This window comes from Jatropha curcas, chromosome 6, assembly GCF_041381405.1.
Source record: "Jatropha curcas cultivar XTBG-Jc1 chromosome 6, XTBG_Jcur_1.0, whole genome shotgun sequence".
Lineage (NCBI taxonomy): Eukaryota > Viridiplantae > Streptophyta > Magnoliopsida > Malpighiales > Euphorbiaceae > Jatropha > Jatropha curcas.
In genome coordinates this window covers 13565029-13584776 of record NC_143156.1, presented here as the reverse complement: position 1 = coordinate 13584776, position 19748 = coordinate 13565029, and the positions used below count along the sequence as shown (strand labels likewise).

General features: G+C 32.6%; 2 long non-coding RNA genes across 8 annotated transcripts; one reads left to right on the top strand and one right to left on the bottom strand.

Moving 5' to 3' along the window:
* Window positions 1-247: 247 nt before the first annotated feature.
* On the bottom strand, window positions 248-2533 carry LOC149495570 (uncharacterized). Of its 2 annotated transcripts, XR_016321438.1 has the most exons (4): window positions 2089-2533; window positions 1627-1668; window positions 1167-1252; window positions 248-344 (listed from the first exon to the last, which is right to left on the bottom strand). It is a non-coding gene; the product is annotated as an uncharacterized LOC149495570 (long non-coding RNA). The 2 variants fall into 2 exon arrangements; XR_016321439.1 differs by lacking the exon at window positions 1627-1668.
* Window positions 2534-13370: 10837 nt separating this feature from the next.
* Window positions 13371-16214, top strand: LOC105637068 (hypothetical protein). 6 transcript variants are annotated; one of them, XR_016321395.1, is made up of 7 exons: window positions 13386-13498; window positions 14043-14062; window positions 14345-14408; window positions 14697-14766; window positions 15049-15112; window positions 15330-15609; window positions 15686-16214. It is a non-coding gene; the product is annotated as a hypothetical protein (long non-coding RNA). The 6 variants fall into 6 exon arrangements; XR_016321396.1 differs by lacking the exon at window positions 14043-14062 and having other exon boundaries at window positions 13371-13498; XR_016321398.1 differs by lacking the exon at window positions 13386-13498 and having other exon boundaries at window positions 13509-14062; window positions 15049-15119.
* The last annotated feature ends 3534 nt before the right edge of the window (window positions 16215-19748 follow it).

Genomic DNA, 19748 nt, shown 5'->3' with positions numbered 1-19748 from the left:
ATTGATGTAAAATATAACTAAGAATATGTTACGACCCATTTCCGTGGGCCGGACCGGCACTAGGACCTGGGTGGGCTTAAGGCCCCCAAAGCCCGTAGTAAGCCTAACTTATTTAAATCTTACATTCTATTCATAATTATGGATTCAGACCCAATAATTTATTTCACAAATATATCCAGAGTACAGTCCACATAATAAATGTCTATACTCTATTTAATCATTTACAACCCAGTCGGAATACAATTGCGGAACTCTACCTTTACATTCACATCGTTATTTCTATCATTAACGGTCTTCTATAATAAGTATTTTAACTCCATAGGGCTTTCCTTTCTTTCTATTACCTGGAAAAAAAATAGTAGGCAGGGGTGAGCGCCAAACTCAATGAGTAGGGTTAAATAACCCTCTCACCCTACACAGTCACACAGATGCTAAAATATTTTAATCTGGTCATGCGTTTAATTATATGATCATGCAGTTTGTCACACAAATGGCAATACAACAGCAATCACAATTATTATCACCTTCATATAATCACATCACGTGGAAATTAGTCAGTGGAGTCACCGAACCCCTGATAAGCCGTCCTCCCACATGGCTCATCCTCTCACGTGTGCACCAGGGAGCCAATCCCCCATACTGGCCGACCGGTCTAATCCTCACTTGACCAGCCCTCTCATTGTTTTTCCATTCTCTCTTTTCTTTTCCATACCAATAGGAGGCAACCCGGTCGTCTCCATCAAATCTAGATCATCAGGCGCTCACAACAGGAGGCCACCCTGCGGGCTGCGATCAAATCTAGATTATCCGGTGCGCCCAATAAAGAAGCCAACCTGTGGTTAATAGTAACGGTAACAGTAGGTGCACACGGGGCCGCCGATCTCCCATTTACCCGGCTAACGGTAATCGAGATCCATATAACGGTAACGGTAATCATAATCAGGATCCATATAACGGTAACGGTCTCACAAACCCATGGTGACCCACTTCATCCTAATTCCACACAAACAAAGCACATCATAGTCACAACACAAATAATCAAACAATTTTTAATATCAACAAATAGTGCATCACAGTATGATAATTCAACAGAATAATGCATGATAACATTTAGCCGTGAATGCATGAATGCAGGCGGATGATACTAGTTATCTAACACTACTCACAGTTCTTTATTGTACTTTAAAAGGACTGCCTTTTTAGCCACATGCTTCCAGCTTTTGTCCTCGCATTGTTGAATTTTTATAATCCTCTAAAATAAACAAGAAAATTCTAAGTAAGAATTCTAATTCGGAAAATTATATTTCACATTCGTTTATTAGTTTTAGTTACCAATCATTTAATTCACTTATTAAATTAAACTATATATATATATATATATATATATATATATATATATATATATATATATATATATATATGGTTTTCTAATTTATATATTTATTCTAATTTATCAACTTTAAATAAAAGGTTAAGTAATATTTTATAATAATACTAATAAGAATACTAATATTAATAATAATAATATTATTAATAAGAATAATATGATTGATAATATAATATTACTAACAATAATAATTTTATTCGTACTATCTATTAGAGTTATAAAAATAATCTAATTCCTACCGAAATTTCGGCAGCATCTCCCCTAAAAGTTGGACTATCCACCTGTTAAAATATCAACAATTTATCAAACCACACAGCCCATTCATCGGGCAATCAATCAAATCAAATTTCCCATCCTCCTTCAATCTCAACATCACCACACAATCAAAATTATAATTTACAATAACATTATATCTAAACTACCTTAATCCACACTTAAATTCTATTAATATGTCATTATCAAGGTTCCTTAATTAAATCAACACTAATATTATAAATCAATTAACTACTCACAATTAATAAATTAAATTAAATAAATTAATTAACTACAAATAATAAAATTAATTTAATTAAATAATATTACTAAAATTAAATTAACTAACCAAGATTACTAAAATTAAATTAATTAACCACAATTAATAAAATAAATTCATACCCAAACAAAATATTATTTTCTTGTAGGATTTGGGATTTTACGCGTACCGGATTGAAACTACGCGTGCTGGAAGCGATTGGACCACCTGAGATCGACGCAGGAGGGGCTGACTTGCAGTGGTGGCGCGACCTGGTGGCGGAGCAGCTAGCGGCGCAACTGCAGGCGCGACAGATATGCTCCTGGTGGTTGGAGATGCGCTGGAGCTGCAACTGAGCTGAGGCGCTGCTCCTGTCTACGGTGCTCGCTAGATGGAGGCTGTGAAGAACGGCGAGCGGCGGTGAGGAGCGGTAGTGGCGCTATGGCTCCGCTCGAGCTGGTGGAGGCGCGATCTGCTTCTGCCAGCAACGGAGTCGCAGGCGCAGGGAAAAAGAAAGAGAAAGAAAGAAAAGAAAAGAAAGAAAGAAAGAAGAAGAAGAAGAAGAAGAAGAAGAAGAAGAAGAGGAGGAGGCGGTGGCGCTGGCAGTGTGCTGATGGCAGTGTCGGTGGTGGACTAGTGGCGCAAAAATGGTGAGGGAGTGAGCGTTGATGAGAAGAAGAAAAAAAAGGAAAGGAGATGTTTCTAGATTGTTTGGGTCGAACCGGTTCGATTCGGTTCGATTCAGCCCAAGCCTTTGGTTTTCAATTGGTTTTCAAATTTTTCAATCGCTTTTTCAGTTCGGTTTATCACAGTAGTCGCATTAAAATATTGAAATAAATTTACAGGCTGTCGGTTCATTAAATTTAATTGGAAAATATTTTGAAAATAAAAATTCGGGTTGTTTCATTCTTCCCCCCTTAAATAAATTCGTCCTCGAATTTTAAAAGTAGCAAGAAACTAGGATGCAACAGTTGTTTACGACAATGGTAGTTGTGCTTCTCACATAATGCTGCAACTGCTAAAAGTTATTGTATTTACATTTAGGAGGATACTTGTTCGTCTGAGCAGCTAGAAGGGTTAATCAAAACGATGAGGTAAATATTTTTGAGTTCGTTAGTCAGAGTAGTGAAACTAATTTTTATTAGATTTATTAATTAAGACAACCCAATAAACAGGCACGGGAAGAAAATCTAATTTATAGAGAGGGTAGGATGATTATGAGCTGAACTCATCCCCAAAGTTTAGATATCGACTTATCACTATAGTTATTTTAAACTTGAGTTGTACTATATTTACAAGGCGTCAAATCAAGTAAGGGTTATTAATTTCATTAGTTATATATTATGTGACCTACATTTGTATATCGCCTCATTTATTTTTCACTAGCTATTCTAGGCACTGATAATCACTCAATAAGACGCTCATACACAAACCAAGTATTAAATCTTCTGATACAAGAATTCACATATTCAAATTTACTACTATCCCAATTTAGAATCCTTATTTCAAAATTCAAAACCTACATGCTGACTCATCCATTTTCCTTCAGTTCCAAATATTAATATCATTGCTCCAATAATCATGGAGGAAATTTATAATTAGATAAGATGGTTGCTGCCAATTCAAGGAGTTTTTCGATTATTATCAAATTCTGCCATTAAGTACTATTTGATCATTTCCAATTAAAGAGAACAAATTCTTACCACTACTACAAGCTTATTTCAAACAAAATCATGACATTTCTCTAGCTAATTGCTATCAACTGATAGGAGATCTTGACTTCTATCCCAATCTCATCACATATTTATCACCTTAACCATTTTCCAACGAAAGACATATAATCTCCTTTCAAATCCTACTAATGAGAATCTTCATGAAAACAAATCGTACATCTACTATATAGAGAAAATTTAAACTCATAGTCAAGTCCCTAATTTAGTTTTAACTTCTCTGTTCCTCTTTCCAATTTGTCATACCATACCATTTCTTAACTAATTATGATAAGAACTTATGCAACTAGCCAAGTTAACTGTTGTCATGCTAGATAATTCTTCATTTATTTTCTAGAATTTGTAAATGCCATTCTATTATACTCACTTCCATAAAGAAATCCAGCCTACAATCAAGATGTAAAATTCTCCAAACCGTAGTTTATATTCAATTTATCTATTTCTTCTATCCTTGATCAATCTTTTAGACCTAAGTTTACGTATTTAGAAATCAAGAATCCTAAACAAGTAACGCCTTTTGCTCTAGTTAAGTATGAGATTAAGGATATTAAACCTATAATCCAATTCCTGGTTACACTATGCCCATTGTTTTATGTTTTTTCTTAATCTCATGAATGCCTATGAATATTCAGATAATAATATTATTGGGTTATTCCTTTTCTCCAAGCCTATCGTAATGTCTATCACTTTCAAATTTGTAAAATTTATACTTAATACGATCTAGGAATATCCTCAACCTTAATTATGTTATCTCTATATTCTTTACTCCAAATAAGGTTAATACCTCATTGAATCCTTCAACATCGGAGTTACAATGTACCAATCCTCAATGGACCTAATTAATTAAGTATTCCCTTAAACCACAAGATATGCCGCAAGCTGCCATTTATAACACAATTATATTCATTCAATCATAAATGCTACCAATTACTAAGAAATTCGGAATAGGTTTACATTGACTCTGAATTATATTTCAATAATTCTCACCTTAATTAGTACCTCAATCATTCCATGGGTAATTTAAACTAATAATTTATCTAATTGACACACATGAGTTGGCGTTCCAATATAATTAAGATGTAATCTTAACCATCTCGTTACCCATCCAATAATCTTATAGTTTATGTTTTCAATCCTCGAATACTTATGTGTATCCTCCTTACTAAGTTTGCTAAAATTATTCCAAATCCACTTATTTATTCTTATACAATTCTCAATATTCCAAATGAATAGTAAAATTAAAACTCAGTTAGTTCATTGATGTATAAAATACTCCAGATACCTTTCTGTTCCCTAGAGGCATAATTATATCTCCCTTTCTCCATCCAATAAACTAACTAACTTACAAAAATGCACTAAGTAATAGGAATTTCTTATTCTAACTACTTTGCATCAAGACATTACATTTATTCATATTCATCGCCACCTCAAGCTAAATCTCATGATTCTTCATCAACTCTTATTCCCAGTTATTACTATTAATAACACTCATCACTTGTACATAATACATTTATAAGCTCATTATATGGATTCGATTCATATAACTCATAAAACTATTTCCTAACTAGACGCTATCAAATGACAGAAGTCAAAAATTTCTTACTCTCAAGTAGAAAGTCTATCTTTCTTCCTGAATATAAGTACTTAGTTCTTTTCCTCATCGGGATTACAATCCTTGAATCATTTATCTATTTGTTTATCACCAGACATTTAATAGCTTCCTACATTTGATCTCTTTTTAGATTCTAAATTTACTATTTATGAACCACTAAATTCTCGAAACTCACCTCGCAAGACCCGATTAACTCAACTCAAAAGTTTGGTCATAACATTATCAATTATTTGTTTAATATTCTATTAGAATTATCACCGACAGTGATAATTATTTTAAACCTCAAAGCCATTTTCCTACCTTCAATAATATACATGTTCCATCATTCTACCCTTAATAGTATTTCACTTTTTTTTTATCACATTAATAGTAGTTATTCCTAATTTGTCAAAATTCTAAATACCAATTATCATCATTTAAATCCTATTCATCTATACTCACATTTTTGTAGTTGATTCTTTTCGTAATATCCATACAATAATAGAACTAGATCCAGTCTTATTTATCTAATTCATTGGTGTAACATCAAGTCCATAGTTGGACGATTATCCTTTAATGTCCTATATCATTCATCAATGCACATAACTGTCATGGCCCACTATTTATATAACATAATCATCTTAATTTCTTTTTATGAGTCATTTACTTCTTCTCGGATCATAGAATCTCTCATTAAACAATAGTCCTTATTTATAACTTACATAACGTCTAGAATGCAACCATTATTTTAAATATCAAAAGACTAAATCTCGTTGAATTTAATTCATAATCATGTCCTATTAACCCATAAAGTGCCACAATCCACACAATATCTGTTACTAGGTACATAAAGATTAAAGCAATTGATTTCTTACTAAGAATCACAATTTACCTTTCTTATAACCACAATAATTTATATCATTCCCTATAGTCATACACTTGAAAGAAATAGTTGATTATTACCACAATACTCTTTACTCCACTAAACAGTAATTATTTCCCATAATTAACAAGCACTTGATATAATTCCACCAACATTATTTCTTACGAAAAACACTCATCATCAATTATTATTGCAAATCACACCAAATCATTTATCATTTAAACCTTATAAATATCATTCATGTAAATGTACTAACCAAGATATATATTCCATCCAGAAAAATGATTATCTCCACAGTTCTAATAAATTCCACCAACCATATCATGTAAACTTCATCAAATAAATATGCTAAAATCAATACCCTCATTAAATAGATCCTAATGTCCTTGACCCCGAATCATCTAACTCTTTTATCAATTAAGACTAGTAGCCCATTCTCAATATACCCCTGCTGTACGTACACATATATACAAATCTATGCAATTTCAAGCATGTATTCCACAGTCAACATATATTAAATAACACTAGCATGCTTTTATTATTTACTTCAACCTATTAAGCACATATCACTTATCCTCTTATCTAAATGTTATTCCATACGAGAAAATTTAAATTTTTAAGCTAAGGACACAGTTTCCATTAGAAAGAGTACACTGGTTGATCAGGCCACTGCACTTCCTTCTAATTTCTTCTGTGTTTCAAAGCTTTAACTAACCTTTAAAATATCATTATTTATAGATATAATTATCTTTCACCATTTATTTATCTATTTATTTATTCTTATTATTTATTTTATTTATGATTCTGTGACTGTCTTAGTGCACAGTGCGTCCACCTGCACCAAGACCGTCTCCTATTTAGTGTCTCTCCTTTGTTGGTTACGGCCGATCCCAACGTAGGAGTTTTATATTCAATTTCCTATGTTCCGCAATTGATTCCTAAGGCCCAACTTAATGCTCTGATACCAACTTTGTCACGACCCATTTCCGTGGGCCGGACCAGCACTAGGACCTGGGTGGGCTTAAAGCCCCCAAAGCCCGTAGTAAGCCTAACTTATTTAAATCTTACATTCTATTCATAATTATGGATTCAGGCCCAATAATTTATTTCACAAATATATCCAGAGTACAGTCCACATAATAAATGTCTATACTCTATTTAATAATTTACAACCCAGTTGGAATACAATTGCGGAACTCTACCTTTGCATTCACATCGTTATTTTTATCATTAACGGTCTTCTATAATAAGTATTTCAACTCCATAGGGCTTTCCTTTCTTTCTATTACCTGGAAAAAAAATAGTAGGCAGGGGTGAGCGCCAAACTCAATGAGTAGGGTTAGATAACCCTCTCACCCCACACAGTCACACAGATGCTAAAATATTTTAATCTGGTCATGCGTTTAATTATATGATCATGCAGTTTGTCACACAAATGACAATACAACAGCAATCACAATTATTATCACCTTCATATAATCACATCACGTGGAAATTAGTCAGTGGAGTCACCGAACCCCCGATGAGCCGTCCTCCCACATGGCTCATCCTCTCACGTGTGCACCAGGGAGCCGATCCCCCATACTGGCCGACCGGTCTAATCCTCACTTGACCAGCCCTCTCATTGTTTTTTCATTCTCTCTTTTCTTTTCCATACCAATAGGAGGCAACCCGGTCGTCTCCATCAAATCTAGATCATCAGGCGCTTACAACAGGAGGACACCCTGCGGGCTGCGATCAAATCTAGATTATCCGGTGCGCCCAATAAAGAAGCCAACCTGTGGTTAACGGTAACCGTAACGGTAGGTGCACACGAGGGCGCCGATCTCCCATTTACCCCGCTAACGGTAATCGGGATCCATATAACGGTAATGGTAATCATAATCAGGATCCATATAACGGTAACGGTCTCACAAACCCATGGTGACCCACTTCATCCTAATTCCACACAAACAAAGCACATCATAGTCACAACACAAATAATCAAACAATTTTTAATATCAACAAATAGTGCATCATAGTATGATAATTCAACAGAATAATGCATGATAACATTTAGCTGTGAATGCATGAATGCAGGCGGATTATACTAGTTATCTAACACTACTCACAGTTCTTTATTGTACTTTAAAAGGACAGCCTTTTTAGCCACATGCTTCCAGCTTTTGTCCTCGCATTTTTGAATTTTTATAATCCTCTAAAATAAACAAGAAAATTCTAAGTAAGAATTCTAATTCGGAAAATTATATTTCACATTCGTTTATTAGTTTTGGTTACCAGTCATTTAATTCACTTATTAAATTAAACTATATATATATATATATATATATATATATATATATATATATATGGTTTTCTAATTTATATATTTATTCTAATTTATCAACTTTAAATAAAAGGTTAAGTAATATTTTATAATAATACTAATAAGAATACTAATATTAATAATAATAATATTATTAATAAGAATAATATGATTGATAATATAATATTACTAACAATAATAATTTTATTCGTACTATCTATTAGAGTTATAAAAATAATCTAATTCCTACCGAAATTTCAGCAGCATCTCCCCTAAAAGTTAGACTATCCACCTGTTAAAATATCAACAATTTATCAAACCACACAGCCCATTCATCGGGCAATCAATCAAATCAAATTTCCCATCCTCCTTCAATCTCAACATCACCACACAATCAAAATTATAATTTACAATAACATTATATCTAAACTACCTTAATCCACACTTAAATTCTATTAATATGTCATTATCAAGGTTCCTTAATTAAATCAACACTAATATTATAAATCAATTAACTACTCACAATTAATAAATTAAATTAACTAAATTAATTAACTACAAATAATAAAATTAATTTAATTAAATAATATTACTAAAATTAAATTAACTAACTAAGATTACTAAAATTAAATTAATTAACCACAATTAATAAAATAAATTCATACCCAAACAAAATATTATTTTCTTGCAGGATTTGGGATTTTACGCGTACCGGATTGAAACTACGCGTGCTGGAAGCGATTGGACCACCTGAGATCGACGCAGGAGGGGCTGACTTGCAGTGGTGGCGCAACCTGGTGGCGGAGCAGCTGGTGGCGCAACTGCAGGCGCGACAGATATGCTCCTGGTGGTCGGAGACATGCTGGAGCTGCAACTGAGCTGAGGCGCTGCTCCTGTCTACGGTGCTCGCTAGATGGAGGCTGTGAAGAACGGCGAGCAGCGGTGAGGAGCGGTAGTGGCGCTATGGCTCCGCTCGAGCTGGTGGAGGCGCGATCTGCTTTTGCCAGCAACGGAGTCGCAGGCGCAGGGAAAAAGAAAGAGAAAGAAAGAAAAGAAAAGAAAGAAAGAAAGAAGAAGAAGAAGAAGAAGAGAGGAGGAGGTGGTGGCGCTGACAGTGTGCTGATGGCAGTGTCGGTGGTGGACTAGTGGCGCAAAAATGGTGAGGGAGTGAGCATTGATGAGAAGAAGAAAAAAAAGGAAAGGAGATGTTTCTAGATTGTTTGGGTCGAACCGGTTCGATTCGGTTCGATTCGGCCCAAGCCTTTGGTTTTCAAATTTTTCAATCGCTTTTTCGGTTCGGTTTATCACAGTATTCGCATTATAATATTGAAATAAATTTACAGGCTGTCGGTTCATTAAATTTAATTGGAAAATATTTTGAAAATAAAAATTCGGGTTGTTTCAGAATATAAACAAAAATTGGAGAATTAAGGTCCACATACAATGCCTGGCTTATAAAAAAGGTTAATCATATTTGGATCAATTCTAATACATTGCATCATAAGCTTTGAGCAAAGCTCATAGGCCTTTTAAATCTTTAGCATTCTCTCTTTTTTTTTTTTTTTTTTTTTTTTTTTTTTTGTAACCCACTGATATCTGAAATCTATTATTAGGGACCGTCTAATCTGGCTCAAGGCTTAGTCACAGTTAAGGCTCTTCGCCCCTACCTACAGGTGTATTTAGTGGGATAGAACTCAAGAGTTTTTTCCACATGTCCAGCCTGCGTTACAACTGAGCCACAATCCATTGGTCTTTGGCATTATCTTTAATAAGTCAAAAATTTTTTCTTTTGTTTTCTAAATTAGGCATTTTATTAATTGGAATAATAGGAAAGAAAGATATTGCCTTTTGCTTTTGGGTGGTTAAGATGCAAATTGAAACAATTTTAGGTTCTATTTATTTCCGGAAAAAAACTAAAACACCCTGAATTTTTATTTTTAAAATTTTTGAATTTTTAATAAATCGAAAATCCAAATTTTTGATGGGATGGGCTATAAGTACCGAGCAATTTGACCTAAGCCCAAATTGCGAATTGGGCTCAAGCCCAAAACAAGTTATCGGAACTTCTAGTCGAAAATAATTTAAACTTCTTAGAATTGATATTGGACCACTTAAAATAATAATAAGAATTATATTTACCACTTAATTAGGTAATCCTAAATTTGATAGATAATGCACTATTTTTGAGTAAATTGAGAAAGAGATATAAATTTGACTAAATCAATTAAATAAGTCAAATCGCTTGAAAATCATTGGGAAGTAAATCAAATTAGAAAGAATAAAATGGGGTTGTACAGCAAATATGTGATGATTGATAATCAGGAACCGTAAATCGGCTTAAAGTTTTCAGAAACGAAGAGAAAAAAACCAGATAACCAAACAAAAAATCGAGCTAAATTGTTGAGTTGGACCAAACCGGTTTGAATCAAACCGAAATGGCCTAGAAGTCTCTAGACCCGCCTCTCTTCTTTTTTCTTTCCTTCTCTTCTACTTCTTCATCTTCTTCTTCTTCGCAGCGCCTCCCTCTCCTTGCTCCGCTCAACCCCCCGATTCCTGCCATTAAAACCAGCAAACAAACAAACCAACGTGATCTACTCGACAAAGCGAACATGGAGGTGACTTCAGGTCAGGTTATGGTGGCTTCTTTAGAGAGAAAACGAGAGGAGAAGGTCCCGTTCATTGTGACAGTCGAGTTGCCGTCGATTCCCGTTGAATCCGGCGACTCCAGCCACCAAGAATAGCTCGGATCGGTTCCTCATGCTGCTGTGAGTAATTCTACCTAAGAAAATCAAGATTTCAGTGACGATTGGAGAAACCACCATGAACGGCGGTGAAGAGAAGACTGTCGGGTTCGATGCGGCCAGCTAGGGGACTGATCTCGCGCAACTGACGCCAAAATCGGACTCCTGACGAAAAATCGAGTCGAATGGTATAATCGTGATAAATTTCTGGGCAAGGCCGATTTTCCGGCCACCGTACACGGCGGCGGCAACGGCCCAGCTATCGGCCGGCGTGACTCCGGCGAGGCTTCAAGAGGCAGAATGACCTCCTCTTCGCGTAGATCACGGAAATGGGGTTCGATTTTCAATCGGTACACTCTAAAGCTTAGTTCTCAAATTTTGAATAAATCCCGAATTAATTAATTAATGAATTTAATTAAGTATTTGAGTAAATTAAATTGAAAATTGTTAAATATATTTCATGATAATTTTGTTTATAATTTAAAAATTTTTCTTAAATATTATTTTAAAAATTTGATTAATATTTTTATTTATAGAATACATTAAAATAAAAAATAATATATTTATGTAAATTAAATATATATATATATATATATATATATATACACACACACAATACACATCGTAATATATAAAAATAATTATGTCTATAATAACTATTTTATATTTTAACAACAATCGATACTAAAATTTAATAATCAGCTAACCGTTATCAGCCGTCAGTCACCAGCTATCAGCAATCCCCATCGGCTAATATGAACAGATGAACCAAACGGGCCTAAGACCATAAACAAAAATTAGAGAATTAAGGTCCCCATACAATGCCTAGAGCTTCTAAAAAAGGTTAATCATATTTGGGCTCATTTCTAATTCATGGCAACATAGGCTTAGAGCAAAGCTAATAAGCCTTTTAGATCTTTAGCATTATCTTTAAAGAGTTATAGATTTTATCTTTTGTCTAAATTAGGCATTTTATTATTTTTTGCTTTTTTGCTTTTGGTTAAGATGTAAATTGGAACAATTTTAAATTTTAATTTAATTTATTTTGTTGTATTTTGTCATTATTTAACTGTCTAAGATTACTTATTATAAATAATGTTATTATTTTATAAAAATTCTTATTTCTTTCAACAAAAAAAATTTAACAAAAACATAGAAAAGAGTAAAAGGCAAAAACTTTTACAAGGAAATTTATAATTTTGCTACTTTCTACTAAAAGTTGTGATTCACTTGTATCATCCTATTGAACAACCTAATTTGCCCCAAAAAGTTGTGGTCTTTCATCCTATTCCTATTGAACTACCAATTACAAGGTAATTGGCCTAGCAATTATACTATTTGTTAAAAACATAGCTTGACAGTGACTGACACACTCAATAAAATTTTTATTTTAATATTATAATATTACCAATTATACTATTTTTTTATGTACTAGTGTTTTTTACTCAGTTTCCACATCTCTCTATCTATTAAAATTTTTATTCATTATTAAAAAACTTGAAAAAATATCATTAACATCGTTACTGTTATTTATTCAAATTTTATTAATATTTATCAATAATAATGTTAAAAATAAATTTCTTTAAAATACAACATAATATTCTATATATTATTTTGCCACATCATCATAATACAACATACTACAATTTAAATCATAGAAGAAACAACATAATATTCTATATATTTCATAAAATATTCAATCATGACACATAAATTCATATCATTCAATTAATTTCTCAATCATAGCATATTTTTACATAATCACTTTTAATTTACTAATTGGCAGAATTCCAATGTATTAAATCCAACATAAGAATCCACTGACAAGACTGCGGGTGGTATCGCTGGAAAAACGAGTCCGGAGGGGAGCTGCTGTTTATATGTAAGTTTCCTTAATTAAATAATTTTTTTTTTCCAAAAAGTTCTGGTACGAGTAAAAAAAAAAAAAAAATATATATATATATATATATATATATATATATATATATATATATATATATATATATCTTTTAATCCAAATATAGTTATTACTTACACCTTGTATTTTACGCCTTATATTTTCTAAGCACTCCCTTTCAAACAGTTCAAACACTGTAATCAGGGGCGGACTCCAAAACTAAAAAGAGCCAAAAGAAAATTTTTTAAAATTAAAGGCCCAAATTAAAGAAAAAAATTTTTTAAGCTATTTAATATTTATAGATAAAAGTTTTAAAATTTTTTTTAGGACCAAATTAGTGAATTACCGAGAGCCTTACAACGACGTCGTTCCTAAAACTTCTGAGAATTTCAGAGCACCTTCTACTGGCGAGAAAGGATTGGCCCTAACACTGGTATTCCACTCCATTTCAAGGTGCTTCTTCTTCTTCTTCTTCTTCTTCTTCTCTATTATTGATATTAATGTATGTATGTATGTATCTTTCTTTCATGTATGTATGTGTGCATGTTTTTCTTGATGAAAAGACGATGGTGTCAATGATAAATCACCACCTAATTAATCCATGATTTCGATAGTCTCATAATTGAGACTTAAATTGATCGATTAATAATATAAATAATACGTACATAAATAAAATTGATTGATTGATATTAAAAAAAAAAAACAATAATAATATAAATAAAATGGTGAATGTTCCGCTTCTTGTTTGGGGTTTTTGGTGAGTTTTTTTGAATTTTCCTTCTCTTGTTGATTTTCCATTTCTTGATTCCATTCTAATGGTTGCTCTGTTGTTTATTCCTCTTTTTGTCTCCAACTTAGTTATATATCTCTCTCCTGTTCTGTTTCCTGTTCTTGTTCTTCTTGTATTCTTGATTTTCTTTATTGTTGAAAATGCTGATTTCTGATTAAATTATTACCTACTGACTTCTTGATTGGATTACTTTCGAGCAATTTTCAGGCGTCCCATAAAGAGTAAGAGTAAGATTTCTTCTTTTTCGCTTTGCTTTTTTAATCAAGTTTTAAGCTTCGCGAAAATGGTGAATGTTGGATTTCTGTGAGTTTTCTTTTTGTTGATTTTCCATTTCTTGATTCCATTCTAACGATTGCTCTGTTGTTTATTCCTCCTTTTGTCTCCAACGCTAATTATATATCTCTCTCCTGTTCTGTTTCTTGTTCTTGTTCTTCTTGTATTCTTAATTGTCTTGGTTTTATTTATTCTTGAAAATGCTGATTTCTGATTAGCTACTGATTTCTTGATAGGATTACTTTCAAGAGAACAATAAAGAGTAAATCAACAGAGCAATTCTCAGGCGTCCCATAAAGAGTAAGAGCAAGATTTCTTCTTTTTCGCTTTGCTTTTTTAATCAAGTTTTAAGCTTCGCGAAAATGGTGAATGTTGGGTTTCTGTGAGTTTTCTTTTTGTTGATTTTCCATTTCTTAGATTCCATTCTAACGGTTGCTCTGTTGTTTATTCCTCTTTTTGTCTCCAACGTAATTATATATCTCTCTCCTGTTCTGTTTCTTGTTCTAGTTCTTCTTGTATTCTTGATTTTCTTGGTTTTATTTATTCTTGAAAATGCTGATTTCTGATTAGCTACTGATTTCTTGATAGGATTACTTTCAAGAGAACAATAAAGAGTAAATCAACAGAGCAATTCTCACGCGTCCCATAAAGAGTAAGAGTAAGATTTCTTCTTTTTCGCTTTGCTTTTTTAATCAAGTTTTAAGCTTCGCGAAAATGGTGAATGTTGGGTTTCTGGTGAGTTTTCTTTTTGTTGATTTTCCATTTCTCGATTCCATTCTAACGGTTGCTCTGTTGTTTATTCCTCTTTTTGTCTCCAACGTAATTATATATCTCTCTCCTGTTCTGTCTCTTGTTCTTGTTCTTCTTGTATTCTTGATTTTCTTGGTTTTATTTATTCTTGAAAATGTTGATTTCTGATTAGCTACTGATTTCTTGATAGGATTACTTTCAGGAGAACAATATAGAGTAAATCAACAGAGCAATTCTCAGGCGTCGCATAAAGAGTAATGAGTATATTTCTTGGTTTTAAATTTCTTGGTTTAATTCCTGAATATTTTATTATTATTTTTTTATCCATATTTCTTTTTCTATCCTGTTCTGTTCTTGGGATCATTAATTTCAATCTAATCATGAGTATTTTTTTTATTCAGTTTCAAATTTCAATCTAATCACATGTATTATAACTTTGAGTAATTACTGATTTGAACAATTTCTGTATAGGTATAGCCTACCATTCGTTTCCAAGAACTATATTTTGTTAATGGGACAGGAGCTGTAATTGAAAGCATATACGTGTTTGTTATCATTTGTATACATCAAGGAAGGAGAAGGGTAAAATCTTAGGCCTCCTTACATTTGTGCTCACCATTTTTGCTTGCTGTATACGTGATGGAAAACGAAGATTATGAAATTGGTCTCCCCTGTCCTCCTTTGGACGACCTTACAATTTCTTTGGTTCAAATCATATTTGATTTGCGACCTGAGAAATTCTTTGAAGGAGGTAAAATTAACAAATGTTGTTCAATTTTGCTTTATTTCCGTTTTCTATCTGTTACTAATTAAACTTTCTCTCACAGTAGCTGATGATAAGCCGGTGATGGTTGAATGCAGAGGCAAAGAATTGAAGAGCCTATTATCTATGTACAAGCGACATAGAAAATGTGAAGAAGATAAGAAAACCACACAAAAAGAACCCACAGTGCAAAAGAAGTCAAGTGTGGAAGTTGACAAGACCTCCTATGGTAGCAAGTTAGAGTCTACAAAAAGAAAATTGCATTCTTATTATCAAGAAGCTGATAAAGGTAAGATATATTTTTGTCTATTTGTTTTATTAATTTGTTTTCTACAGTGCATATTTTCCTCTTCATATGGATTTTGATGATTAATTTTTTATACAGTTAAAAGGGAGAAGCAGATTCACATCATCGACCTAATGGATTTGCCAAAAGCTCCTACTAAGCCAAAGCCAAAGCCAAAGGTTCAACATGCTAAGAAATTTCATCATGATCAGAAGGTGGCTGCCATTGCTCAACACTAGCAGAAGCAAAGAAGTTCAGCTGAGGAGGAGTTAAGCAAAAGGACATCAAGTTTACATCTATCGCCTACCACCTTACTTGTATGAACTAATAAGTAAGGTGGTAGGTGATAGATGTAAACTTGATGTCATTTTGCTTAATTCCTCCTCAGCTGAACTTCTTTGCTTCTGCTAGTGTTGAGCAATGGCAGTCACCTTTTGACGATGATGGAATTTCTTGGCATGTTGAACCTTTGGCTTTGGCTTTGGCTTAGTAGGAGCTTTTGGCAAATCCATTAGGTCGATGATCTGAATCTGCTTCTCCCTTTTAACTGTATACAAAATTAATCATCAAAATCCATATAAAAAGGAAAATTTGCACTGTAAAAAACAAATTAATAAAACGAACAGACAAAAATATATCTTACCTTTATCATCTTCTTGATAATAAGAATGCAATTTTCTTTTTGTAGACTCTAACTTGCTACTATAAGAGACCTTGTCAACTTCCACACCTGACTTCTTTTGCACTACGGGTTCTTTTTGTGTGGTTTTTCTTATCTTCTTCACATTTTCTATGTCGCTTGTACATAGATAATAGGGTCTTCAATTCTTTGCCTCTGCGTTCAACCATCACTGGCTTATCATCAGCTACTGTGAGAGAAAGTTTAATTAGTAACAGATAGAAAACGGAAATAAAGCAAAATTGAACAACATTTATTAATTTTACCTCCTTCAAAGAATTTCTCAGGCCGCAAATCAAACACGGTTTGAACCAAAGAAATTGTAAGGTTATCCAAAGGAGGACAGGGGAGCCCAATTTCATAGTCTTAGTTTTCGTTTTCCATCATGTATATATCAAGCAAAAATGATATTATTTATATTATTAATAATATATATCACTTTTAAAATTTTGAATTTTTTCTTACTTATATCTTTTTATCTATATCTAAGTTTTTCATGAACTCAAATCAACATTCAATATCATAGGATCATATTATTTAGTTTTTTTAAAGAAATCGATGCTAATTATTTTATTAAATATACTCGACTTTAAATGTTGTCCTATCATATTAAAATTAGTTTAAGAAGAATATTATTCGCTTATAATATGAATATTATTGACCATGTCTTAACATTATATAAATATCTAGAGAATATAAGAGAAAAATTGTAATCATATTTAATACTATATAAGAATAAATTAATGACTATAAGCAATGAGTAAAACTGAATACTAACAGCATGCAATGCACGTCACAAAAAACACTAGTACTATATATAAATGTGGGAATAGGGGGGATAATGAGATTTTCTATATTGCCCTTAATGAAATTTGGAATACCCTTAAATAGCCTTAGTCGTAGACAATTCAAAAACTAAATCTTATACCAATGAGTGTTTGATCAGTAGTTTGACACTTTTCTTCCCTAAGTGAGGTCGAGAATTCGATACTCATAGATAGAATAAATACTCATTGGGAGAAATTTACCCTTTCTTGGGCCGACCTGGTACACATAGGATTTAGTTCTAGCCTAGTGGCTAGAGATACCTATGGTTAAAAAAAAAAAAAAAAATACATTTTATTATTTGATCGGATATAATTATAAAAAATTATTTTTTAAATAAATAGATATAGATAATAAAAAAGAAAAAATTATACTCTTCTTTTTCTGTATGGTTGTAGGAAAAATTGAGGGTTTATTTAGTGAAGATAGAACATTTCTTTTTATGTAATATTTTTTATTAATTAATTAACTTATATATTTATTTATTTATTTTAAATTTGCAACTTGGAAAAATAGATAAACAAAATTATATCCTAGCATTATTTTTTTTATAACTTTCATTTATTGACTTGGCTAAATTTTTTTTTATCTATCAACATCAAATTTCATTAAATTACAGCATTTCCAGTTAAAGAAGGGATTGATTTTGAAAATTGTAATTGGTAACTTTTTTAATATAATTTATTTCTTATTATATGTTAAGTTCCGAAAAGAGTTCTATCCTTAATAATAATTTTTTATTTTCTTTTTCGTTACTGAATTAGTTTGTAACTACTATTACTTTGATTTAGTAAGAGATTTATATCTCCCTTGCAATAAATAGATGGCTTCTTAATAATTAAACATTTTTAATTTTTTTAATATTTTTCTATTATATTCTAAATCTGTTTGACTTGAAAGAAAATAGTGTTTATAAAACTGAAAAAAACTAGAACTATAAATTTTTATTTTGGGTCACTTTTTGGGGTTTCAAGAATCTGTGTGTATCTGCATATATTTCTTTCTGTAATGCATTAGGTAATACTGTCACTATAGCCAAAGTAATTACCATTGTTAATTTAGATCATCTGCTCATTTCTTTTCTTTACTAAGCAGTAAAAAATAAATTATTATTTTTCATTATAGTTGTATATATAGATATTGATTTGGGGTTGAGGACAGGAGGTTAGAGATTGAGTGATGACTTGATTTTCTTTGGGCAAGGTTTTAAGAATTTACATTTATAAATTAGGGACTGAAGGATAAGATGAACGAATTGGGTTGAATATTATTTTTAAACCATTTCATTATAAATAAAATAGAATTAAGTGCATAATAAGTAGCCATGTTTGCCTTGATGGCACGTTTATGTCTCTCTACCTAAATCCCTAGTTTTCTTCCTAAAAACCCTAGTTTTGGCTTCTATTTTCGCCGGCCACCATGGAAACTTCCCTTAAAGCTCTGTCTTTGGTTGCAGAAGAGGACGAGGGATACTAGCTCCCCTATGGCTCTGGCCAAATGCAATCTCAGTACGAGTTTTGCTTGGTTGGGATGTTTCTTACACTTAATACAATCCACTTTCCATCAATGCGAAATATCCTAGCTGATCTATGGCATCCTTTAGGGGATTTACTATTTTGGACCTTGGTGCCAAATGTTTTTTATTACGTTTTTACAATGATGTTGATTAGAAAGGGTTATGACGGGCTCTCCGTGGCACTTGCCATCTGCTGGTTTGGCATAGAAACAATGTTATATGGAATCAATAGAAACAATGTTAGGAAACTTTATTGGTGAGTTTCTTAAGTATGATATGAGACGTTCACCCGCTGCAATGTGCAAGTTTATGATGATTCTAGTTAGACTGGACGTTACAAAATCGTTGCGAAGGAGAAAAAACTTATCACCCCATCTAGCGATGCTATTTTTGCTTTCTTTCCTTATAAAAAGCTATCAATTTTCTATTTCTTGTGTGGCAAGCTTGACCATATGGACAACTTTTATGAGTTACATTTACATTGTCGTAAGGTGGAGCTACAACTGCAGTGGGATGATTCCATTAGAGTACCTTGTAGGAGGCAAAACCAACGAGTTAGTTCATGGCCAAGGGAGGAGCGCGATGTGTTAACTAATATTGTGAGTAGGAGTGGGACAGACTCTTCTGATGGCCAATTGATGTCTCTGAAGGTTCATGAGTTTCAAGCAGTGTCTATGGGCAGTAAGGTGCAAGGGGGACGGAGAATGGAGTGTGATGCTCAACTGGTGAAAAATAATGTTGTTGTATTGAGTGGGAGAGGAGGGAAGACATATTGAAACCAGATGATCGGAAAAAAGGCCTCGAAAGTTAATTAAACCGAC